The sequence below is a fragment of the Castor canadensis genome, chromosome 1, assembly GCF_047511655.1.
Source record: "Castor canadensis chromosome 1, mCasCan1.hap1v2, whole genome shotgun sequence".
Lineage (NCBI taxonomy): Eukaryota > Metazoa > Chordata > Mammalia > Rodentia > Castoridae > Castor > Castor canadensis.
The window spans coordinates 115,306,454-115,319,213 of record NC_133386.1 but is presented as its reverse complement, the minus strand read 5'-3'; the positions used below and the strand labels follow the sequence as shown (position 1 = coordinate 115,319,213).

At 39.6% G+C, this 12,760-nt stretch overlaps 1 long non-coding RNA gene across 1 annotated transcript; it reads right to left on the bottom strand.

The window, feature by feature from the left end:
• Positions 1–1,263: 1,263 nt before the first annotated feature.
• Positions 1,264–3,235, bottom strand: LOC141420809 (uncharacterized). The gene is made up of 3 exons (XR_012445463.1): positions 2,989–3,235; positions 2,148–2,257; positions 1,264–1,367 (listed from the first exon to the last, which is right to left on the bottom strand). It is a non-coding gene; the product is annotated as an uncharacterized lncRNA (long non-coding RNA).
• Positions 3,236–12,760: the final 9,525 nt, after the last annotated feature.

Below are 12,760 nucleotides of genomic sequence, written 5' to 3'. Positions count from 1 at the left end.
AAAAACACATATATCCATAATTTAACACTTTAGCTTAATGAAGGAAACACCTTTCCAAAGCATATCTCTGGAATTTACCTGTTATCCATAAGGAGGAGCCTTGGGGCTTGGAATGTGTGACAATAGCATGTAGCCACCATATTTGGAATGCCTACTGAGTGTCAGACATACCTCACAACTACTGGCAAGGGCAAAAATGTCCCCAAGGTTAGCTGAAGGAATGCAGCATAATCAGAGTAGCTTTCTCAGCCTCTAGCATTCTTTTGCCCTTGCCTCCTTATTTCCATGGTTGAAAACGTGAAATGAAATGAAAATCCTTTTGTGAAGAAAATTTGACATAGACAGTAACACCTCTAATGATTACTCCTGGGTTTTAGAAATTCAATTTTGGGCATTGGGTAGAGTTTGGTAATTTAGTACAGGAACAGTGGCATGGGTAGGCCACATAGGTGATTTCTTTTAATAAAGTCTAAAAGAGATTTATACAATGAGTCTACTGTGGTCGTCTTATATGATGATGCTTAGTTTACCTAAAGGGGACTGTGGTTTCAGGTAGGATGCTAGATTCTGAGGCCTTAACCCTTAAATTCTCAACCCTAATTAACCCAGAAAAACAGATAAAATGAAGGAACTCAAAACAACACTCCCATGTGCTGAAGTAATCACACACACATTGCTTTTCCCTGGCTGATGGGTCCTTCTTCTCTGAAGATCATGCTGTGTTTGTGCTACAGTCCAATCTAACAGTTTAAGCCAGGCACTGGTGGCTCATGCCTGTAACCTTAGCTACTCAGGAGGCAGAGATCAGGAGGATCACAATTCGAAGCCAGCCCCAGCAAATAGTTCGAGAGACCCTATCTCAAAAAACCCACCACAAAAAAAGGGTTGGTGGAGTGGCTCAAGGTAAAGGCCCTGAGTTCAAACCCCAGTACTGAAAAAAAAAAAATCTAGCGGTCTGTGTGTCTCTCTGTTTAAACTTTCTGTAAGAGATAGGAATCCAGGGCCAGGCATGGTGGTATACACCTGTAATCCCAGCTGGGAAGCATAGGTAGGAGGATTGCAGTCAGAGGCCAGCTCTGGGAAACTCTACCCACAAAATAAGTAGAAAAGCAAAAAGAACTGGGAACACAGTTCAAGTAGTAGAGTGCCTGCTTTAGCAAGCACAAAGCCTTGAGTTCAAACCTCAGTATCAAAAAAAGAGAAACTCAAGGATATGTGAATCAGTTATGTCCCAGTAATAAATGAGACTCCCAGATCTCCATGTTTTAAAGATAGATGTTTATTTCTCACTTCTGTGTTCAACATGGGCCAGCTGTGACTCTGTTCCACATCTCTGTGTTGTGATCAACTTGTTCCTGGAACATTTCCTGTCATTTAGAAGAGAGAAAAGGAAGAAAGAGAACAAATCATGCTCTAGTTCTTGGTGTCACTTCTATTCGCTTTTCATTGGCCAAGTGAGACCATAACTATTCTAGAGTTCAGCAGAACAGGCTTTTAAAATCCCCCTACAGGACAAAGAAATAGAATATTTGGTGCAGAGTAAACCTAATCTATTATGAGTTAGAAGTTCTGAAGATCACATTTGGGATCTACATTCAGGGATGGAGTATAAGGCATGAGGGTGGAATCCATGAGAACTGAAGGAACACAGGGATTCAGGGCAAAGGTGGGGGATACTGAGTGGGCTCTCTGGGTTGTGTGTGTTCTTAGATCAGTGGCTAGCCAGCTCGGCTGGCTTAGAGGTTCATGGATATACAGACTTGGGTAAAAGAACTAATTAGGATCCACCGTCATTCTGTGTTTTTTAGATAAATTTTGTCCATCATTGTTTATCTTCAGCCATCCAGACCCTGATCATCCTGGGGAAACTGACATAGCATGCTACACCTGTGAAGGATTCTCTAGAACCATGTCCCTGGTCTACAGCTTTAAAAGATCATTTTTAGGACCTTTGAATGCTTTTTCCTTAAAACAGGTAACTTACATTGGACAAAAGCTTTCTAACCCACTTTAAAGGACCTTAATTTTTTGTTTTAAATGACAGAATTAAGACAGCCTTGAAGATAGCTACTTATCTGGACTAAATGATGGTTTATGAAGATCAATAGTCAAGAAACTTGGATTTGCTTTATTTGTTTTTCCATTACCTGAAGAAATATCGAGCTAAACTCTGCTACAAAGAGGAGAAGACAAATAATTGGCACAAACAGGGACTTGGATTCGGCAAAGGAACACAGGATCCAGTTCTTCTTTAGGTCTTGAGAAAAAGTAGAAAGTGAGTTTTGTTTAGTACTCTCCACCACTCTCATTCGGTGTCCATCCCTCTAGTTTGGGACTCTTTCTTCCTAGGAGGCACCTGAGCTGCTGGCAATGCCACTTCAATAGGTTTGCCTCTCAAGGCTATGTCTCACAAAGATTATTCACCTCTGAGAACTCCTAGTCTGTCCCTAACCCTGGAAACTAGTTGTTCTTAGTGACTCCCCAGAATTCCCACTTTGACTGGCTAGAATCCCCCATTCCCTCTTTGGCTCCTGCCTAGATTTTTGGGGTATCTGACTTCTGTCTGTTCCTATCCACTGATATCTCACTCTCTCGGGTCTTTGACACCTCTACACAGTGATCTGGCTAATATCCAGAACTCAAATGCCTCCTACTTTACCATCTGTCTGGCTTGAGGGAGTCCTACTCTGTCTTTTGGGGTGGAAGTTCAATATTAAGCATTTTTGCCTCACTTGAATGAGTTATATTATAACAATTGAAGAATGGGAAAATGATAGAATTTTCTTTTACTCTGTGTTATCCTTGTCTAGATGAAAGTACCCAACCATTCTCTGTAAGGTTTATAATCCAGGAAGAGGTCTACATAGCATTAAGAAACCCACCTGTGGACTGGCAGAATGGTTCAGGTGGTAAAGCACCTGCCTAGCAAGTGTGACCCTGAGTTCAAACCCCAGTACCACCAAAAAACAAAGAAACAAACAAACTAACCTGTAATCCCAGCACTCAGGGGGTGGAGGCAGGTGAATCTCAAGTTAGGGGCCAGCCTAGGCAATATTGTGAGTTCCAGGCCAACTTGAGTTATGTAATAATACCTGGTATCAAAAAAAAAAGAAAAGAAAAGAAAAGGAAAAAAAAAAGAAAGGTAAGAAGGAAAAATAAGGGAAGAAAAAAAGGAAGGGAGGAAGGAGGGAAAGAACGATGGAAGAAACCAATTTATCAGGTCAACGTATCAGAGTGACCCTCATCCTCTTCCTAGTTAGAAAATGAATTAAGCTCACAGAGAATGTCAACAAGTATTTTCACTACCTTCTCCAAAAAGTCCTGTGGCTCAATCCTCTAAATATTCAGGAGGTACTGACATACTGGGTTTATTAAGGTCTGATTCCTGCATGAAGAAGGAGCAACAGAGAGCTAACAAGTGAGAGAGTCCATGCCAGCTGTATTTATCTTTTTCCTGACCTGTGCACCTGATCTGAAGACTGTTTCTGTTTTGCCTGGGTGCTAGGGTGTCCCCACTGGATTAGAAGTCTCTATGATGGAGACAGCAGCTTACTTATCTTCATGCCCCTATGCTAGAGCAGAATCGAGCACCTAGTAACAGCTACATCAATGTTTGGTGAACAAATAAATAGCACCATTGTGAATCTTAAGTATTCCTTCAATTAATAATATTTGAACTCAGTATGATGGTCATTAACAGAGGTTAGGGTCCCATTCTGAAATGTTGGCTCAGGAGACTTAAAATTTTAACTAAAGTAATAATTCTCCTTTTGTTCAGGCAACCATAATCTTTGCCAAAAACACCTTAATTTGGATTCAGCCAATTTGTATAGCAGCATTCTTTTCTTAAGATTGATGCCACTGAGCTGTGACACTTAGATATTAGTTTAGTGTTTAGAAGCTGGAGTTTCAGATTCAACTAAGATCTAGAGCAACCTGTTGAATGGAATTGACTAAGAATTTTTCATGTGGACAAGTTTCAAGCATTCATGTAAAAATTATGTTGAGTTTTCTCCTAATACTAATACTAATGGAGAGGGAGTCAAGCATCTCTCTCTCTCTCTCTCTCTCTCTCTCTCTCTCTCTCTCTCTCTTTCTCTTTCTCAGAAATAATTCTGAGCACTTAACTGGAATCTTGAATAGCAATGATGACTTGGATATAACTTTTGAAGTGGTAACTGCCTAAGGGTCACTACCTGAGACTGTCCACATCTCTCCTGCATGTCTAGGATTTCAGACAGCACTCCATGTGCACATGGGACTTTCTGAAGATTAGTGGAGACAGGACTCAATCTGATGGGAAATGCTATATTTTCCTAAAAAACACTAAGCCATTCTCCCAGAGATCATGCCAGGCTTCAAAGAGTTCAGAGGCATTTTCTAAATCTCTTAATATCTCCAAGTCACAAAACCATTCTCTACAGCATTTGGTCTAAATTACCACATTGCTCATCAAGCCTTGGCAGCTTCCTAGGGCAAACTGACTCCAGAAAAATCTGTGAATATGTCCAAGTTTGTCTTTGTAACTCTACACACCACTCTACACCTTTCCCCAAACCTTCCATGCCACCACTCTCTGCCCAGCTATCCTTTTGATAACCCAGGCCCACAGATTAACATTACTCTTTTCACAGGAAAGGCTTGACACATGAATCCAAGTGACTAGATATTCTATTCTTAAAAACACACTTTCCTGGAATGAAAGTTTCTTCTGGTTTGAGTGGAGGGATGGGAGATGGGTACAGGTTAGTGTGTGTGTACATGTACAAGGCCTTGACTAGTGTCCTTCATGACCAACAAGTGAATTTTAAGCACTTTGCAAAAGTAGAATGGTGTGGACAGTGCTGTCAACCTTGATTACCCTTTAAGATCACCTGGGAAGCTTCTCAAGCACACCAGTGTCTGGGGCCTTAATCCAGCCTAGGTAATCCGACTCCCAGCCACTAGCAGGAAGGAGTACACTGGGCTTTGGTACTGGCAGATATAGGTTCAAATTCTAGCTCTGAATCAAAATGACTTGATTTTGAATGAATTACTTAACACTGGCTTGGTTAGTGTCCTTTTTTTGTAATATGAGGTCACAATACCAATCTTACTACTAAATAAATGACCAGTAAAGTCACTAGCTCATAGGAGGGGGCTCAGTAACTTTTGTTGCTTTCCCCTAGTCTGCCAGGTATTTGGGCTAGGAGTCAGAAATCACACCAAGTACACAAAGATAACTTACCCTCGTAAACAGATATTCTTTGATTTTGGGGAAAAAAGGAAAGCTCTTCCTCTGGCAGTTCCCAAATGTCTTCTTCCAAAACAGTGATTCCTCCCCTCTACCTGCACATTTGAATCACCCTCAATTTTAAAAGATTTTTCTGAAATGCAGATACATATTGGGTCTACCCGAAAGATGCAGATTTTATTGCTCTGGTGTAGGAGCTGGGTAACAAAGCTTTCAATGTAAGTCCAGGGTTGAAAAGACACAGTTCTAGGACAGGACATATGTTGCTTTGAAGACAACAATAAGTAAGTGGTTTGCCCTCCAGTTCTACCACTTATACTATGACCGTGGACATACCAAGTAAATTCTCCAAAGTAAAGTGGAGATTTTATTTGGCCTAAAGGATGGTCGTAAGGATTTAATGAGATAATGTGAGTGAAAGTGCTTTTAAAACCATAAAGCACTGGACAATTTTAGCTCTTACTCTCAAGTTAGCTTCATGATTGGTTTGCATCCTTTTTTAAAAATTTCTTTTAGAGGATTCCAAGATGGCGGCTAGAGTGAGGAAGCAGAAAGCGAGCCTCCTATAGTGAAATCTTGGAGAGAAGCCGGAGACACACTTTGCAGTGTGTGATTATGCACAGGCATAATCACTGAGAAAAGGCATAACTTTGACCCCTCCACACCTCCAGCCAGTGCAGAGAATCTCCACTTCACGTTAAACAGAGAAACAAGGAGGGCCCTCGGCCGCCAGTCGCCGGCGCCAAGACAGCTTGGGAAGACACAGACCTGGTGAGCTTCGCGGTACCACAGTACTCCCACAGACAAGCCTGGGCCAGAGCAGCATAGCCCCCTGGACAGACCAACCTCCACCCGGGGGAAAAAAAGAGAAACTGAGTAATAAGCAATAAGAACAGTTAAGACACACTGGAAAGAGGGTGGGGCGCCCTGAGCGCTGAAGATTGGGGGAAGGAATCCTTCCCAGGACTGTAAATAAACAAGCTGGGCAGGCCGGAGAGCCTCTGGCAGGAGCAGGGGCACCCGCCCAGCAACCAGGAGCGGGAAAGCTTGTGAGAGTGGCGGAGGGAGGAAAACTCCACGGGAGAGGAGGGAAGACCCACCTCCCAAGTGAGCTGTAAACAAACATGGCGGCTGGCAGGAGCAGCAGCACTGCCCAGTAATCAGGAGCAGGAAAGCTTGTGAAAGCAGAGGTGGGAGGAGAACTGCACAGGAGAGGGGAGAAGACCCACCTCCCACATGAACTGTAAATAAACATGCAGGCCTAAGAACACAGGTGCAGTGTCACCTTTCCCAGTCTTGGAAAGGGGAAAGCTTGTAGCAGAGGCTCACGCACAGGAGAACTCTGAGCAAACAAAGCCTGCAGGGCCAGGTGAGTGCTAAGCTCACCCCTGAGATCTGCATAAATAATGCCTCCAGCAACAGCAGGCTGACAGCAGTGAGCAGGCAAGCCACAGTTGCAGATACCATTCTCAGAACTGTCTCCAGACTTTTTTTTTTCCTTTGTCTCCCTACCTTTGATGAGAGAACAATGGAATTACACCTGCAAGCTGAAAAACTTACTGAAACTGTATTGCATTTGAACTCGGGACACTTGGTGGGGTTTTTTTGTGCATGTGTGTGTGTAGTTTTGTTCTTCTTTATGCATCCCCTTTGATGAGACAACTACAGAACAACATCTGAGGCACCATCTCCAGGATTGGAGACTGAGACTTCACTGCATTTGAACTTGGAAGTTTTTTGATCTTTTGGTTTTTTTAAATTTTCTATTTTTTCATTTTATTTTAATACATTTTTATAAATAGATTTTTCTTTCATTTACTTATTTTTTATTTTTATTATTATCTTTTTTTTATTTTTGATTTTCAATCATCTCTCTGTCTAATGTCTGTTCAGCTTACTGTCGATTAGTACACTAAAGCTCCCTGTTTATACCTTTGAAATCTTGTCTGACACCTTGTTCTGTTTTCTACCTCCAGTCTGTGTATTTGTTTTTCCCATTTCTCTAACTTCTTGCTTTCCATCTAAGCTCACCCTTCCACTCTAAATATTACCATTGTTATTATTACAAGCTAGAAAATACTTAATTGCACACAGTACAGGGGCAGTAACAACACGAAAGACAATGATGGGAAGACAGAAAAAACAGGGAAACCAGTTTCCCCACAGCAAAAAATAAGTACAGGAACCAGAGGGGAATGAAGAAAACAGGTACTCAGATCCAGACTCCAACAAAATGAAGATAAACTATGCCAAAGGACCCAATGAAGTCCACAAGAATAACTTAAAAGAAGACATACTACAGTTACTCAATGAGAATTTTATAGAGATGATACTGGATAGGGTCAACCAACATGTACAGGAGACACTCAAGAAATTCCAAGACAACAAAAATAGAGAATTTGATAAAACAAAAGAAGAAATAAGGGAAACCATAGAAGCACTGCATAAACACCAAAGTGAAAGAGAGAACACGATGAATAAACAGATAAATGAACTCAGGACAAAAAAAGACAACATTAAAGAGGAAGGGACTCAGGATATGGAAAACCTCAGAAAAAAGAACGAAACAGAACTGCAAAACAAAACGGAAGGTCAATCCAGCAGAATAGAACAAACAGAAGACAGAATCTCAGAACTTGAAGATGAAATGGTAATTAAAGGAAAAAACGAAGAACTATTAATTAAACAACTCAAGACCTGTGAAAAGAAAATGCAAGAACTCACTGACTAAAAAAAGAAAAACACGGTTACTGTAAAAAAAAAAAAAAGAAAAGAAAAAAAAAAAGAACTCACCGACTCCATCAAAAGACCAAACTTGAGACTCATGGGCATCGAAGAAGGAGAAGACGTGCAAGCGAAGGGAAAGCGTAATATATTTAACAAAATAATAATGGAAAATTTCCCAAATCTAGAGAAAGATATTCCCATACAGATGCAAGAGGCCTCCAGGACACCAAACAGACCAGATCAAAATAGAACTACCCCACAACATAGCATTAAAACAACAAGTTCAGAAACTAAGGAAAGAATATTGAAGGCTGTAAGAGAGAAAAAACAAGTAACATACAAAGGTAAACCCATCAAAATCACACCAGACTTCTCAACAGAAACATTAAAAGCAAGAAGAGCGTGGGGTGAGATCTTCCAGGCACTGAATGAAAATAACTTCAACCCCCAGGTACTCTACCCAGCAAAACTATCATTCAAAATAAATGGAGCAATAAAAGTCTTCCATGATAAGCAGAAACTAAAACAATATGTGACCACAAAGCCACCACTACAAAAGATTCTGCAAGGGATTCTGCACACAGAAAGTGAAACCCAACTTAACCATGAAAAGACAGGCAGCACCAAACCACAGGAAAAGAAAAAGCAACACAGTAGAGAGCAACCTCAACTTAGGTACACACAATGAAACCTTCAAACAACTAAGACAACTAAATGACAGAAATCACCACATACCTATCAGTACTAACGCTGAATGTTAATGGACTTAATTCACCCATCAAAAGGCACCGCTTGACGAAATGGATTAAAAAGGAAGATCCAACAATTTGTTGCTTACAGGAGACCCATCTCACTGACAGAAATAAGGATCGGCTAAGTATGAAAGGCTGAAAGAAGATTTACCAAGCCAATGGCCCCCGAAAACAGGCAAGAGTAGCAATACTTATCTCTGACAAAGTAGACTTCAAACCTACATTGATCAAACGAGATAAGAAGGACATTCCATACTAACAAAAGGGGAAATAGACCAAAGGGAAATAATAATTATCAACCTGTATGCACCCAATGTCAAGGCACCCAATTTCATCAAACATACCTTGAAAGACCTAAAAGCATATATAAACGCCAACACAGTGGTTGTGGGAGACTTTAACACCCTATTATCATCAATAGATAGGTCATCCAAACAAAAAATCAATAAAGAAATCCAAGATCTAAAATATGCAATAGATCAAATAGACCTAGTTGATGTCTACAGAACATTTCATCCAACTTCTACACAATATACATTCTTCTCAGCAGCCCATGGAACCTTCTCAAAAATAGATCATATCCTAGGGCACAAAGCAAGTCTCAGCAAATATAAGAAAATAGAAATTATACCGTGCATACTATCTGATCACAATGCAGTAAAAGTAGAACTCAACAACAAAAGTAAAGACAAAAAATATGCAAACAGCTGGAAACTAAATAACTCATTACTTAATGAAGAATGGATCATCAATGAAATAAAAGAGGAAATTAAAAAGTTCCTGGAAGTCAATGAAAATGAAAACACAACCTACCGGAACCTATGGGACACAGCTAAGACAGTCCTGAGAGGAAAGTTTATAGCCATGAGTGCATATATTAAAAAGATTGAAAGATCCCAAATCAATGACCTAATGGTACATCTCAAACTCCTAGAAAAACAAGAACAAGCAAATCCCAAAACAAATAGAAGGAGAGAAATAATAAAAATAAGAACTGAAATCAACGAAATAGAAACCAAAAAAACCATACAAAGAATTAATGAAACAAAAAGTTGGTTCTTTGAAAAAATAAACAAGATTGATAGACCCCTGGCAAACCTGACTAAAATGAGGAGAGAAAAAACCAAGTTAGTAGAATCAGGAATGCAACAGGGGAGATAACAACAAACACCATGGAAGTCCAGGAAATCATCAGAGACTACTTTGAGAACCTATATTCAAATAAATTTGAAAATCTTAAAGAAATGGACAGATTTCTAGATACATATGACCATCCAAAACTGAACCAAGAGGAAATTAATCACTTGAATAGATCTATAACACAAAATGAAATTGAAGCAGCAATCAAGAGTCTCCCCAAAAAGAAAAGTCCAGGACCTGATGGATTCTCTGCTGAATTCTGTTAGACCTTTAAAGAAGAACTAACACCAAACCTCCTTAAACTGTTCCACGAAATAGAAAGGGAAGGGAAACTGCCAAACACATTTTATGAAGCCAGTATTACACTTATCCCAAAACCAGGCAAAGACACCTCCAAAAAGCAGAACTATAGGCCAATCTCCTTAATGAACATTGACGCAAAAATCCTCAACAAAATAATGGCAAACCAAATTCAACAACACATCAAAAAGATTATTCACCATGATCAAGTAGGCTTCATCCCAGGGATGCAGGGGTGGTTCAACATACAAAAATCAATAAATGTAATAAACCACATTAACAGAAGCAAAGACAAAATCCACCTGATCATCTCAATAGATGAAGAAAAAGCCTTTGATAAGATCCAACACCATTTCATGATAAAAGCTCTAAGAAAACTAGGAATAGAAGGAAAGTACCTCAACATTATAAAAGCTATATATGAAAAACCTACAGCCAGCATTATACTTAACAGAGAAAAACTGAAACCATTCCCTCTAAAATCAGGAACCAGACAAGGATGCCCACTATCTCCACTCCTATTCAACCTAGTACTGGAATTCCTAGCCAGAGCAATTAGGCAAGAAGAAGGAATAAAAGGAATACAAATAGGTAAAGAAACTATCAAAATATCCCTATTTGCAGATGACATGACCCTATACCTTAAAGACCCAAAAAACTCTACTCAGAAGCTTCTAGACATCATCAGTAGCTATAGCAAGGTAGCAGGATATAAAATCAACATAGAAAAATCATTAGCATTTCTATACACTAATAATGAGCAAACTGAAAAAGAATACATGAAAATAATTCCATTTTGAGTAGCCTCAAAAAAAATCAAATACCTAGGTGTAAACCTAACAAAAGATGTGAAAGACCTCTACAAGGAAAACTATACACTTCTGAAGAAAGAGATTGAGGAAGACTATAGAAAGTGGAGAGATCTCCCATGCTCATGGATTCATAGAATCAACATAGTAAAAATGTCGATACTCCCTAAAGTAATCTACATGTTTAATGCAATTCCCATCAAAATTCCAATGACATTCATTAAAGAGATCGAAAAATCTACCATGAAATTTATATGGAAACACAGGAAGCCACGAATAGCCAAGGCAATACTCAGTCAAAAGAACAATGCAGGAGGTATCACAATACCTGACTTCAAACTATATTACAAAGCAGTAGCAATAAAAACAGCATGGTACTGGCACAAAAACAGACATGAAGACCAGTGGAACAGAATAGAGGACCCAGATATGAAGTCACAAAACTATAACCAACTTGTCTTTGACAAAGGAGCTAAAAATATATGATGGAGAAACAGCAGCCTCTTCAACAAAAACTGCTGGGAAAACTGGTTAGCAGTCTGCAAAAAACTGAAACTAGATCCATGTATATCACCCTATACCAGTATTAACTCAAAATGGATCAAAGATCTTAATATCAGACCCCAAAATCTAAAGTTGATACAGGAAAGAGTAGGAAATACTCTGGAGTTAGTAGGTATAGGTAAGAACTTTCTCAACGAAACCCCAGCAGCACAGCAACTAAGAGATAGCATAAATAAATGGGACCTCATAAAACTAAAAAGCTTCTGTTCATCAAAAGAAATGGTCTCTAAACTGAAGAGAACACCCACACAGTGGGAGAAAATATTTGCCAGCTACACATCAGACAAAGGACTGATAATCAGAATATATAGGGAACTTAAAATACTAAATTCTCCCAAAACTAATGAACCAGTAAAGAAATGGGCAAGTGAACTAGACAGAACTTTCTCAAAAGAAGAAATTCAAATGGCCAAAAAACACATGAAAAAATGCTCACCATCTCTAGCAATAAAGGAAATGCAAATTAAAACCACGCTAAGATTCCACCTCACCCCTGTTAGAATAGCCATCATCAGCAACACCACCAACAACAGGTGTTGGCGAGGATGTGGGGAAAAAGGAACCCTCTTACACTGTTGGTGGGAATGTAGACTAGTACAACCACTCTGGAAAAAAATTTGGAGGCTACTTAAAAAGCTAGACATTGATTTACCATTTGATCCAGCAATACCACTCTTGGGGATATACCCAAAAGACTGTGACACAGGTTACTCCAGAGGCACCTGAACACCCATGTTTATTGCAGCACTATTCACAATAGCCAAGTTATGGAAACAGCCAAGATGCCCCAGCACTAACGAATGGTTTTAGAAAATGTGGTATCTATACACAATGGAATTTTATGCAGCCATGAAGAAGAATGAAATGTTATCGTTCGCTGGTAAATGGATGGAATTGGAGAACATCATTCTGAGTGAGGTTAGCCTGGCCCAAAAGACCAAAAATCGTATGTTCTCCCTCATATGTGGACATTAGATCAAGGGCAAACACAACAATGGGATTGGACTTTGAACACATGATAAAAGCGAGAGCACACAAGGGAGGGGTGAGGATAGGTAAGACACCTAAAAAACTAGATAGCATTTGTTGCCCTTAACACAGAGAAACTAAAGCAGATACCTTAAAAGCAACTGAGGCCAATAGGAAAAGGGGACCAGGAACTAGAGAAAAGGTTAGATCAAAAAGAATTAAACTAGAAGGTAACACCCACGCACAGGAAATCAATGTGAGTCAAT